Source organism: Pinus tabuliformis, chromosome 3_2 (genome assembly GCF_031772625.1).
Source record: "Pinus tabuliformis cultivar Carrire ecotype Pingquan chromosome 3_2, CPIR1, whole genome shotgun sequence".
Classification (NCBI taxonomy): Eukaryota; Viridiplantae; Streptophyta; class Pinopsida; order Pinales; family Pinaceae; genus Pinus; species Pinus tabuliformis.
The window spans coordinates 1,237,456,080-1,237,468,827 of NC_142302.1; the positions used below are offsets into that span (position 1 = coordinate 1,237,456,080).

At 38.7% G+C, this 12,748-nt stretch overlaps 1 protein-coding gene and 1 pseudogene across 1 annotated transcript in view; one reads left to right on the plus strand and one right to left on the minus strand.

Moving 5' to 3' along the window:
- LOC149185216 (uncharacterized) overlaps window positions 1–12,748 on the plus strand; it is a 241,839-nt gene that overhangs the window by 185,042 nt on the left and 44,049 nt on the right. The gene's annotated exons all lie outside the window — the stretch shown is intronic.
- On the minus strand, window positions 10,512–11,144 carry LOC149185217 (uncharacterized protein At2g38710 pseudogene; annotated as a pseudogene).

Consider the following 12,748-nt stretch of genomic DNA (forward strand, 5'->3'; position numbering starts at 1 on the left):
AGGACTTATTTTAGCTTTCCAACGACCCTTTGCACCATTATTTTATCATTTCCGCCTCATTAGGAAGGCTTATTTCACACTTATTGAGCTATTTGGTGAGATTGCAACCAATAGAGTTGTTACTTTGCACATTAAAGTATTTTTAGGGGCTTCATTAGGCTAATTAGACCATTCGAACTAATGAGAGGCTCATATAAATTAAAGAGAACCTCATTTTATAACTCATCATCACTTGAATTTGGGATATATCTCTCTAAAGAATTCAGACCTGCAATTTTTGGAATGATTTGGATGATTAAATGCATTTTGATGTGTGGAAAGTTTTCGCTCTCTCTCTGGGAGGTTCTCTTTGGCAAGATTGTGGATGGATATACTCTTCTTTGTTTTGTAAGTGCAATATAATGCTACATTTCTGTTTTTATAAGTGTCTAATGCATGGAATTATTTTCTTATGTTGAAATAATGTGCCCTAATTAATATGAATTAGTGGAAGCATTGAAACTACTGAATTTTTTTGCATGTGATACTCATTGGTCAAAGAAAGAATGAATGTTCCTAGAGGATAATGTATATTTGCACCCTTGAAACTCTATAACCTTTGTCATCAAAGTATAAAAGTATAAAGTGCCGTAGTTAGTGAAGCTACTTCTTTAGGCCTCCTTGAAGAGCAAAGTTCCCAAATCCTGATCATTTTGACTCCAATATTCCCAATAGCTAAGCACTGGTCCTAGATCCTTGATGATCAACCCTAAACCATTTTTTCTTCCTTCTAAATTTATGCCCTAACCCTAGATGACTTCTTAGGGCCTAGTGCGAATTGCAGTAGAGAAGTCTCCTTGGGATGCGAGTTGGTAGGCTATTCTGCTGTGGTTTCTTCTAGCTGCCCTCCAAATTTGAAGCAATTCCCGTGGCTAGTTTAAGAGAAATCTCAAACCCTAGCTCCAAAATTGATTCTAGTCTTGTACCTCTTTGGTTAGTGGCATTCCAAAGGTTATATGCTCTTGAAAACTCTAAGGTAGTTAATCATTCATTGACCTTTCTCATCCTTGCCTGACCTACTTATCTCATTAAAGATCAATCTCTCGAAACCCTAGGCCTTGCTTAGATCATTCCTTAGGTTTCTCTTGTGGTCCCATACCTTTATATGGTAGTTATCTTACAAAGCCTTAAGAGAGATCTTGCCTTCTTGGGAAGCCTTTGTCCTAGGAGTAACCTTTGTAATTGAATAAACTTTTCGACGAGGTCTAGGTCTCCGCATTAAGCCTTTCTTGGTCTAATCATTCAAGTGATTTCTCTAATACCGAGATTCCTCCCATCGGTGAAAATCAATAAAAAGAAGGGGACATTGACTGAGGTGACAGTGGGTCTTTGTCCCATTGTTGTCACTTGGTCTAGTAGTTGTCCCTTAGGCACCCCTCCTAGGACTACTATTAGATTGTGTGGCAATAAGATCAACAAGAATTCGGCCTCAGACAAAGGGGGAATTTTTGTTGACCAATATTATAATTTGACCTCATAAATCCGTCTATCTCAGGGATCACGGCTTGCTTCACAGAGATCTGGTTGTCAATACAACTATTTGCCTAGACATTTAGCTTCAGAGAAGAGCTCACCTTGCCTCTAGGAGTTTTAGTACTTTGTCACAAAGCTTAATCATAGAAAGACCTCGCTTCTCTAGGAGGAATCACAGGGTCAGAGATCCAAGAGGAATGTTGAATGTGAGCAATAATGCCCTGCATCGACCATCTTTTGTAGTTCTTCTTTAACGAAGGGGACGAGTTTAGGATTCATTCGTCTCAACTTTTGTCTGACAGGTTTAGCCCCTTCCTTGAGAGGGATAATGTGTTGTATGATCTCGGGGTTATATGCTTTTAGATCATCATAAGACCAGGCGAACACGTCCTTGAATTCTCTTAACAACCTCTCGAGTTCATTCCTTTCTTCTTTGGACAACCCTTTTCCAATCTTAATTATTTGAGGGGATGATTCAGTTCCAAGGTTGAGGTCAACTGAGTCAGGTGAATAATTATTGTCAGGCTTGGTTATATTGTTATCATTTCTATCGAAATGTTGTTCACTGACCAAATACTCCTCTTGTTTATGAGACTCTTTGTGATTTTGGAGGAAGTTATTTATTTCTTTATCATCCTCAAATATCGACCATTGTTCTTCATAATTAGGTATGGAAGGTCAATATCTAGTGTTGATAACACATCTTCCTAGCTTAGAAATATTATGATTGATGCTTTGGGAATTGGATGCAACCACAACAAAGGCATTAGCAATGAAGTTGAGGGTTTGAGGGAGAGCTCAGAAGGACACTTCTTTGAAACCTTTGATCATATGTTGGTAATCCTTTCCCTATATGGTTTCAATCTCTCATGCTTGGTATTGAAAGTTCCTCTTTTTTGTGAAATAATGAGGTCAGAGCCCCTTATTATAAGTAATTGCTGAATCTTTCTTGATTAAGCAGCCTCGAGCCCTCATATTAGGGCTTCATACTCCGCTACATTGTTAGTGCATGCAAATTGAAGTCTCAAGGCAAACATTATATAATCCTTGGATGGGGAAATGAGAATGATACCGGCCCCAGAGCCAGACTTAGAATTAGCCCCATCGAAATACATTATCCAAATCCTCGGAGGATGTGGGGCTTCAATGGGTTCACTTTTAAATATCCTCCATTCACCAAGCTCAACATTTTCTTAATTTAAGTCCTCATCAGAATCTTGCAAACAAGTAATCATAAACGCTGAAAATTCATATCTAGGGATAGATGCGTAAGAATTCTCGCCCATAGGAAGGTATATACTAGATTTATTTTCATTGGTGGAAATTCTCAAATCCCTCACTAGATCTTTGGGTAAAATGATTCCCCATGACGAAAGTGTTTCTACTATGACTATATTCATGGTGATTTCCTTCTCAGGATAACCGTGGAAGACAACCCTTTCCCCTTCTATTACTCCATGCACCTCAGTTTTCTTGGAATTGAGAATTAATTTACCAATGCATTTTTTGGAAACTTTAAGTCCTAGGTTTTGCATTATTCTCAAGGGTGTGATGTGAACAGGGCTTCCTGAATTCAAGATACAATTTATTAAGATATAACCATTGATATCTAGGGAAACATAGAAAGGGTTGTTCATATCTAGTGTCACTCTTGTAGGAAGTTCTAGGGCAATGTACTGAGGAGGTCTTTCTTTGCACTTCTTTCTTCTCCATTTTTTTTGTTTTAGGCAACACCTTGTCTTCACTAGATGGCAGGTTGCTTTCTTCTATGACTTACCATACCTTTGATATCAATTTGAACAATGTTCGTTGATGTATCTTTCATGTCTTGATCAAGATCGAAGGTAACATTTTGAGCTTGAAAGAGGTTAGTGGGATTCTTATTTCTGGCATCGAAAGCTAATTTTCCAGTAAAGGCATTGAAATACGCGACTAGGATCACTTCCTTAGGCAGTCTTAACTCTTTAGGGATTGTTGACCACGCTTTGTCAACAATCCAAGGAAGCATAGTACAAAGAAGTGGAGAATTTTTTTTCAGAAATCAAAGTCATCTGCTAGCATGAAGTTCCCATTGTAAACCCAATTTCTGCAATATCTATTGTAAATGATGCTAGTATGACCATTTAATTATGTAACAACACCTAGGTAAGCCTTTGATTTTGCCAAAGGATTTCATCCTAGGAAGTTTTTTAACCTCCCCGAATTTTGTGTTTGTGAACGCGCCTAATTGACAAAGTTTTTCTTTGAGTTATAACCCTAAAGCTAGGGTGGAATTCGTTGACAAGGTCTTAGGTGAGTTCCAGTGCTATCAAGTCTATTGTAAAAGTGTGTTTGGGAATAATCATAGTGCATGGTCCCTCACAGTTGGACACCATGGCTAAATAATTTTATTACAAGCACACTTGGTTTCATACTAGATCATATTGTGTCACAAAATTGGGTAATGTCTTGAGGATCTAGTCTAAATGTGTATTTACCATGGCTAAAATATTTGAGGGTGGAAAAATTATCAATTCCCTCTAGAGTCAATTAATTAATTTTTCTGGCTAAATTAAATGAAAATCCCAAGTCATAAAATTAATTATTTTTTAGTCAAAATAATTATAGAGGAATTAATTTCTCTTCGAGTGGAAAATAATAAAAAAATCGTGGGTCAAAGGAAAGTCAATTTTTGGAGGTTCTCTACCAACACAAAAATGGATATTTTAGGAAAATTTGAGGCCTTGGACTTTGGTGGTTAAGTCAAAGTCAATTTTTTGAGGAAATTAATTCAAAATATTAATTTTTGGATTAATTAAAAGTGGGTTTTAAGAAAAAATCGATTTTTTCCTCGAAATAAAAATTCAACGGTGGAGATTAAAAGATGATCAAGTTATTTTCAACGGTCAAGATTATTTTGACGATGATCAAACAAACTAGTCGTTATTTTCCTCTTGGAGGGGTTTCTATATATAAAGAAGCTATTAAGCTTCTATTTCATGAGATATGCTCTCTGGATGAGAATTTTTTTTGTAACGCTGGTATTGAGCTACTGCTTTGCTGGAAACATTTTTTTATCATAATAAAAAGGCTTTGGGGTTTAGTTCATGGTGTTCTTCTATCTACTAGTTTGCGGTATGTGTTAGCTATGTGTTATCCTATATTGTGCTAATTAATTTTTTAAATTGTTATTTCATTTGTCAGTGATAAGAGCACTCTATTGGTATGAGCTAGCTTAGGTGATTTGATTCACCATATGATCTAACAATTTTATCTTGAGAAAATTATAGAGATTTATAGGTACGATCACCCTTGGGCTCGAAGTTCAGATACTGTGGAGAAGAGTCGACCTTGTTTGGGCTCTCAGATTTCGTTGTGGTAAACTATTTTGTATAAGGGTTTTGGCCAATTTATCTTTCAAAAATATTCATCTATTGTCATTTAAAAAAAAATATTTTTCAAAGTTATTATTTGATCTTGGGCTAAAAGGAATTAATATGCTAATGAGAGCTTGTAAATTATTTTGTAAATATCTTACATTTGTAAATATTTTGTAAAATTATTTTTCTAACCCTTGTTTTTTGCAGCACTTGGGTATTTGGGGTTTTATAATTTTGTATATATATCTGGGGTTTGGAATTCTTTCATTCATTTGTGCAGGTGATAGCTCAAGGGTTTGAAGCAACAATTTTTTCTGGGCTACTCATCCAAACAAGGAAGGATGATCTAGGCCCTTGAGGGTAAGATCTAGCCTCCCCAACTCCCAGCAACTCAATGTCTAGTTGAAGAGGGAAGCCGTCCAACCTTAAGGAAGTTATTTTTGAGCAAATGTTTGGAGAAATTTGTGATTGCAGGTTGCCGAAATTTGTTTGAGGCCTTTAAGGCATGGCCGTCCTTTTTCCCCCTCTCAGTGCAATCGTTAGCCTTTTTGGGCTAGTCGTGAGCCTTAGAGGCTCATTTGGGTGAGCCACAACCCTTTTTAGGGCTCGAACCCTAGGTCGCAAGCCCCAAAGGGCCTTAACCCTTGCCGTCAAGCCCTTTAGGGGCCTCGACCTCCTTTTGGCTTAGCTGCAACCTTGGGCTGCCCTTTTAGGCCCTCGACCCCTCTCATTTAGCCCTTCCTTGGCCTCTTAGCCCTATCCTTAGCCCTTTTCTAGCCCTAGCCTATTTTTCTAGCCTTCATTTGGCCATTCTTTAGTCATTGATTGTGTTTGCATTAGTCTTTTATCTCTAACAATTTGTTTTGCAGCGATTTTAGAGCTAACATTGTGGTTGCAGGTGCTCAAGTGCATTAGATGAAGCTCTAGGCACCTACAAGGCCATTAGGTCTCTTGGTTTGCTCTCTAATCCCTCTTTGTCATCACTATCTTCATTTATAATTCTGAAGTATTTTATGAAAACAATGTGTTACCCACCATTTTGTGGGTGATATCCCTAGGATAATTTTTTTCTCCAAGATGGTCCTCAGTCGACAGCTATCTGCCCCTTGCAGCGACCAGTTAGCTCATTGTGCCATCTTCTCTGCCACTTGAGCCAGCCATTTGGTCCGTCGCCCATCTGCCAATTTTTTTTTCTCCAAGATGGTCCTCAGTCGGCAGCTATCTGCCCCTTGTAGCCACCAGTTAGCTCATTGTGCCATCTTCTCTGCCACTTGAGCCAGCCATTTGGTCCCTCGCCCATCTGCCATGATTGTATGTTTGAAGGTGGGCCTCTCGAATCTAAAGGTATGCCTTGTCATTTGGAAATTGAGTATTGTAGTTTGCTTATCATGGACACTTTTGGGCATGGATTAATGGGGGGATTCAACGGAAAGAATGGGCTAGGTCTGTGCTTTTGTCCCCTAGGCCCCTTTTAGGAATTAACCTTGGATTCTAGTCCAGTGGGATCTCTTTTATTGACCATTTGGTTCCAGGGATGGTATTTCACGGGGAACCCTGATTTTGGTTGCGTGGTCCGAATCCCTTATCCACTTATATTACTCTTTTTCCATTCATTATTACCCCATCCATCATTTTTCCCGATTGGGTCCACATTCCTCCATTGGGTCCACATAGGGTTAGCTTGCCCCTTCCCTTTGGCCACACCTTGGGTCATGGTCTAGAATGAAGCCTAAAGGTTGATGCAGTTGAAAAGAAAGCTAAAAGCATATATTGTCACATTCAACAGGAAAAATACCACAAAATGCAAAAGATGGTCGGGACAAAAACATTTAACACGTCGGTAAAAGCCGATACATGAGCTCTCCCACATCATCATGGTCAACACCTTGGTTCCTACAGGTTCTATGACTCTTCTTCATCATATAGGAGCTCATGATTGTCCCAACCCTTGGTGGGCGATGAACCGCCCCACCTTAAAAGGGGGATTTCAATGCTATATCTTACACATCATGCTCTAACCCTTTGATCCCCGAGCAGTGAATCAATGAAAATCTTAAAAAGGCAAAAGACATCAAAGAAGGGTGGAAAAATCAAGGTTGGGGCACCTCATGTACAACGATTGCTCCTTGCTATACATTATAAACCCAAGTGTGGGCTTCCCTCTTATTAGCTACCCTTGCACCCCAGCGTGTGACCCAAGGTTGCCCCTTCTCATCCCCTACTTCATTCACCATATTTGTCACATGCCACCACCTTTTGAAGGATGTACCTTGAATATTATCCTCTTTAGAAGTAGAAACCACCTAATAGGGTACTTGGTTAACCCCATTTGGAGTTTAGGAGACATTGGCACATCTTGAAGCCCATTATGGAAGGGCAGGCCATTATGAAGTCCCCAACTATGGTCCATGATTAGGTAAGCTTATTTACTCAATTTCTCTAATGACTTGTTGTACTGGAACACTAAGGGACACATTGGATCTTATGCAGGATTGCAGATGGTTTCCATTTGGGGTTTGGTCTCCCTATACAGGGTCCTAATCCTCCAGAGGGCTACATTGGCACATGTAGGGTGAGTGTTGAGAGCCATGGGCCTCCACAACAGCAGATTGCACTCCATGGATCCCCACAACCATTCAAAGATTGCTCGTGGTTCACTTATTGGACGAGGAGGATGCACTTAATCCATCATGCCCAGCTGGCCCCAGATCTACACCATACACTTGGAAGATGATCCAGGACTTGCACGATGATGTGGCATCACCTACTCCATCATCCTATCCCTTGCAGGCGATCTACATGCATCTTCGATTTGTTTGGAGACCAATGAGGACACTTGTGTGCCCCCACATGTCATTTGGAGCACCACAGGTTATTATAAGGGGCCAACTCCTTGTCCACTTCTTTTGAGGGTCCTATTCTTCATTATGGCACCCATGGATCTCATTAGGCCTCTTAGAGGGCTCTACGACATGCATAGATTATTATTTGACCTCTTGAGAGGCTTAATTTTTGATTGATGAGCTAGTTTGGTGGGCTTGTCACCAAAATTTGTATTATTAAAACATTAGTCTATTTTTGGGGCTTATGTAGGCCAAGGAGGCTAATTCAAACTCCTAAGTTGTGTATAAATACAAGTGAGATGAGTTCATTTCTCATCATCACTTTGGTTTGGATCTCTTATCTCTCTTGAGATTTCCACACTTTTTCTAAGGATGAATTGGAGTTTTATGGATGAGTTTTGATGTGTGGATATTGGTCCATTTTCTCTTGGAGCTTCTTTATTGTCAATTGTGAATGGTTGGATATACTCTATTACATGTTGTTAGACACATAAATAATGGACAACATATGTGAAAGATAATCATGTGATACTTTATTATTCACATGATGTACATTTATAATACATTTTACATGACTATTGGGTTCCATATTCCAAGGTCTCTTGGACTCCCTTTGACTGCTCACATTCCACACCAACCCTTAGAGGATTAGGTGTCCAATATTCCCCCCCCCCTTAAATTGAAGGGGTATGTATGAGTCCATGAAGAGAGTTGTAATACAAAATGTGCAAAAATATGCATGAAAACACTAGGCTGAATGTGCTCTTTGAAATGTTGGTATAAGGTGATGGTTTAAGGATGACCACCAACACTGGAATGCTTAGTGCAGTTCCCGGAACTCTTCCAAATCTAGCAAGAAGCTGAAGTCTTCTGCTAGAGGAAGTGCTCCTAATGCTTTGAAGAGGGAGACCTTCAACTTGGAAAAGGGAGGTCTGCAACCTGCGTAAAAAAGGGAGAACCTCAACTTGAAAAGGGAGGTCTCAACTTGTGGTGGTTTAAGGATGACCACCAACTCTGGAATGCTTAATGCAATTCCTGGAACTCTTCCAAAACTGGCAAGAAGCTGAAGTCTTCTGCTAGAGGAAGTGTCCCCAATTATTTGAAGAGGGAGAAGCTCAACCTGAAAAGGGAGGTCTCAACCCCACATAGATGGTTTAAGGTTGACCACCAACCAAAGGCATGCTCAGGGGCATCTTTGTCTTTGGCTACAACTTTGAATCTAGTATGGTAGGTTGTGGCTCAGGCTTGCTTAATGTGGCTTTGAAACTTATATATGACCATCACTTCCCCCCATGTCAAATACAAGGTGAGAAGATGGAGAAAACTCAACTGCAAGACTGTTCAATACTCTAGGATAAGTTCCAACATATGACTGAAATATCTTCTTGGCTGTTGAAGCCCATTGCCAAGAAGTGATCCATCTAATATGAATCTTTTTTCTTGCAGGAGGCTTGTTTCTGAAGCATCTGTTTGAAGAATGAGTGGTTTTATGACATTGCTCACATGGATGAAGATCAAAACAATGGTCTTTCATATGGCCAACTCGGTCACAATGTTGGTATTTAACATTCTGTTGGGCCTGTTGTGGAAGAGGAGCAGGATTTGGAACAGTTGAAGGTGGCATGTCATAAAGAAATCCAACACTATACAACTGGATGGGCTTTGAGTAATCAGGAATATGAAAGGACACATCCTTGTCATATCCAAGACCAGTTTTGTGCTTGTCGCTGACAAGCTCTTCCCAAGGTCTGATGATTGTCTTGGGAAATGCAGGTTGAATTTTTGCTTCTTTCTACAAATCTGCTCCTTCATTGGGCACTAGATCCGAATCAACTTCAACATTATTGACTTGTTGCCGATGGGAGTTTGTCTCAATGTTCTGAACATAAACAGGTTCAAAATTATGTCTTTTATGTTGTAACTCATCTCGCTGAAGTTGAGACCCCAACTGCAAAAATTCAATATTTTCTTGTACGTGTTGTAGACATGTTTGCATATCAGCGAGAGTGTCTTTGCTTATTTGGATTGTGTTTGAAGCATAAAAATTGTTAATGAAGCATGAAAACTGATAGCTTGGAGGCTTGAATGTAAAAATACATGAGGTATTTGTAATAATAATTTATTATATATAAAAATGTATAAGTGATCAATGTTACAATGAGAACCCGCCTATATATACCTAAGAAGGTGTCCTTTCGTGACTGGGCATGTCTTTTAGACATGCCTTTTCACTTAACTTAATGACTATTTATCATAACCAATATTTGATTATTTAATATTTACATTAATTTTAATTATCTCACTTGTTATGAATTATATTCATAACATAACCCTTTCCTTCGGATACTTTGCCCTCAAAGCTTTAATGCTGTCGCATTTCTTCATTTAGTGTCTGTCGTCTCGATGTATACAATCTGGTCATTGTTTTGTCATGTATCTCATCAGTAATATTCCCTAGGATTTTTATTTATTTTTTTATTTTTTTACATTGGAATAATAATAATATATATATTTTTTTATTAATATTGATTTTTTAATATATATATATATAATAAATATATATATATATATATATATATATATTATTTATTTATTTATTATAAGTTTTTTTTTGTAGTAAAGGATAGGAATTTTATTTATTTTGATTTCTCTTAACTTTAATATAGATTTTGTTTCTTAAATATAATCATAATCTAACACAAATTTTAGCCTCGCGCTTTGCACATATTTATACAGGCACAATCAACGAATACGTTAAAAACAAATTTAACAAATGAACAAATTCTTTTTTCCTGGTTCAAATTCTAATAGACGTCGTTTCAAGACGAGGGAGAGTGCCTCTCGTTCTTCTCACAAATGTAACATACTCACTATAATCCATAGTGTGAACACTACTTTGGTAACGAGAGATGCGGACTGCTTTTCGAAGAGACTCAGTTATGCGACCCTTAAACCTTGATTTTCGCACGAGAGAATCAATTGTCTGCTTCTTTGTCCAACCCTGTTGTAGAGCAACTTCCGGCAAGAATGTTGCCTCATGTGTTGTATTATCATATGGATCACTAAACTCAATAATTATACCATGCTTTCCGATATCCCAATCCAGATAATTGGCTGCCACCTCGTAATCTGTCAGGATAGACACTATGCATTCTAGCTTTAGAATTTCTGCAGCCTCTATAGGTGGGAAGCACATATCAAGTAGGGAACTTTCAAGTGCGTAGTCTTTCAACTCGTTATAAAGACGGCTGGCGTCAAGTGAACCGACACATCCTCTCAGACTGGGTTTCCCACCATCAACTTTTTCCCATGTGACAAATAATGGATGTTGGCCATTGTCAAAGGCAGGAGGAGGCACAAGCTCGCCGGTGTAATGAGCCACTAAAATGTCGAACCAGTACACCACCATTTCTTTGCTTGCAGACACCATCTCGAATCCCCTTATTGAATGATTTTTTTTACAGATGAAAGGTACGTGAAGAAATAACAGAAAAAAATCCCTTGACCTAGGGCACGATGGGTGACTCAAACCTCGGATTGATTGGCGAAACGTTGGCTCGATTGGCGGCTCACGGATTGATCTGACGCGACGATTGATTGGTCAAAGCGGTGTCACCGCTACGTATTCCAAACCTTCGTTCATCTCGACGATGGGTTGCTCTAAGGGTTGGGCGTCCTCCTCCATGACCAGAGTTTCGATGCCCTCGCCATAGCAAATTGGACAAGTGGAAGCAATATTGTTATTGTTATTCACATGCTCCTTCGAAATCGTTATGTTACGCGGCTGCTGAACAATGTCTATGCCATCATCATCTAATAAGACAGAGTGATTCTAGGTCACAACCAATTTCTTCTATCTCATTATCCTCTAATAAGCGCAAGGCCAAATCTATCTCATCACCAAGTGCTTCTTCGATGTGATTATGAGAGTCCAGTAACAGTTTGTCTGAGAGGCTTACGCTATCGTTTTCAGAATCCGTTGAATTGATATTATTGGATGGTGAGCGGGTTGAGGAAGTTGACCTTCTTCCACCCTGTGCACTCCGACTTCTTTGCTGCCTTCATTCGCCTCCTCCGTGGTATTCCATCTCGATATATTTCAAAAATGAATTGATGTTTTCAAGTATTTTGGACCTAATTTTATCCAGCATCTTCTTCGTGTTCTTATTTTCTTGTTCCTCAAGATAGTCTTCATCCACATCAAGACCAGTTGAAACTTCAGAGATTTCCACCTCTACACTTGGAAATGTGGAAGAAACCCCAATTTTTGAGTATAGCGTACTAGCAGCCCCATCACTTTCAGATACATTATACACAGATTTGTTTTCAATGTGAAATGCAACAAGAGAAAATGAATTTGCAGATTCAGACGTGGCTATTGAATTGGGCTCAGAATTTGGAAGAATTGCAAAGCTATCTGTTAGGGGATGGAATTTCCTGGTGAAATGTCAAGAACTTTAAGATTAGTAGCGTTTGAAACTATGACTGTAGTTACCTTGTAACTTGCTCCTCTGTGATTCTGCTTTATCCATACATATGATGGTACATCTTTCAAAGCTCAGGGCCTTCTCTCCGGGCTTCAACTTCAAAAGATTATCATCCAATCCAATCTAAACTCTGCAATGTTATATACAATGAACAAAGTGAAATGGACTACTTTTAATCTGTGGATAAGTAGTGCTTCAGCATTCTACCATTGACTGGTCCTATTGGTAGATCTGTTCCATCTAACTGTCTTAAGAAAAATGCATTGTTACGTCTGTAACCATAAATGATGTAAGGGCCTTGCCATAGGAAATCAAATTTGCCATGTTTACCCTTCTCTTCTCTTCTAGAATCCCATTTGAGAACTTTATTACCTATGTAAAAATCATCAGCTTTGGTTTTCTTGTCAAAAATCTTTTTGATTTTATCTTGAATCACTTGTGATTTGACATAGACTTCTTCTTTGGTTTGCTGCAAGTGTATTGTTTGATTTATCTTCCTTTGGATATAATTTGGTTCTACTTGCAACTCTTGGATCATTTTCATCAC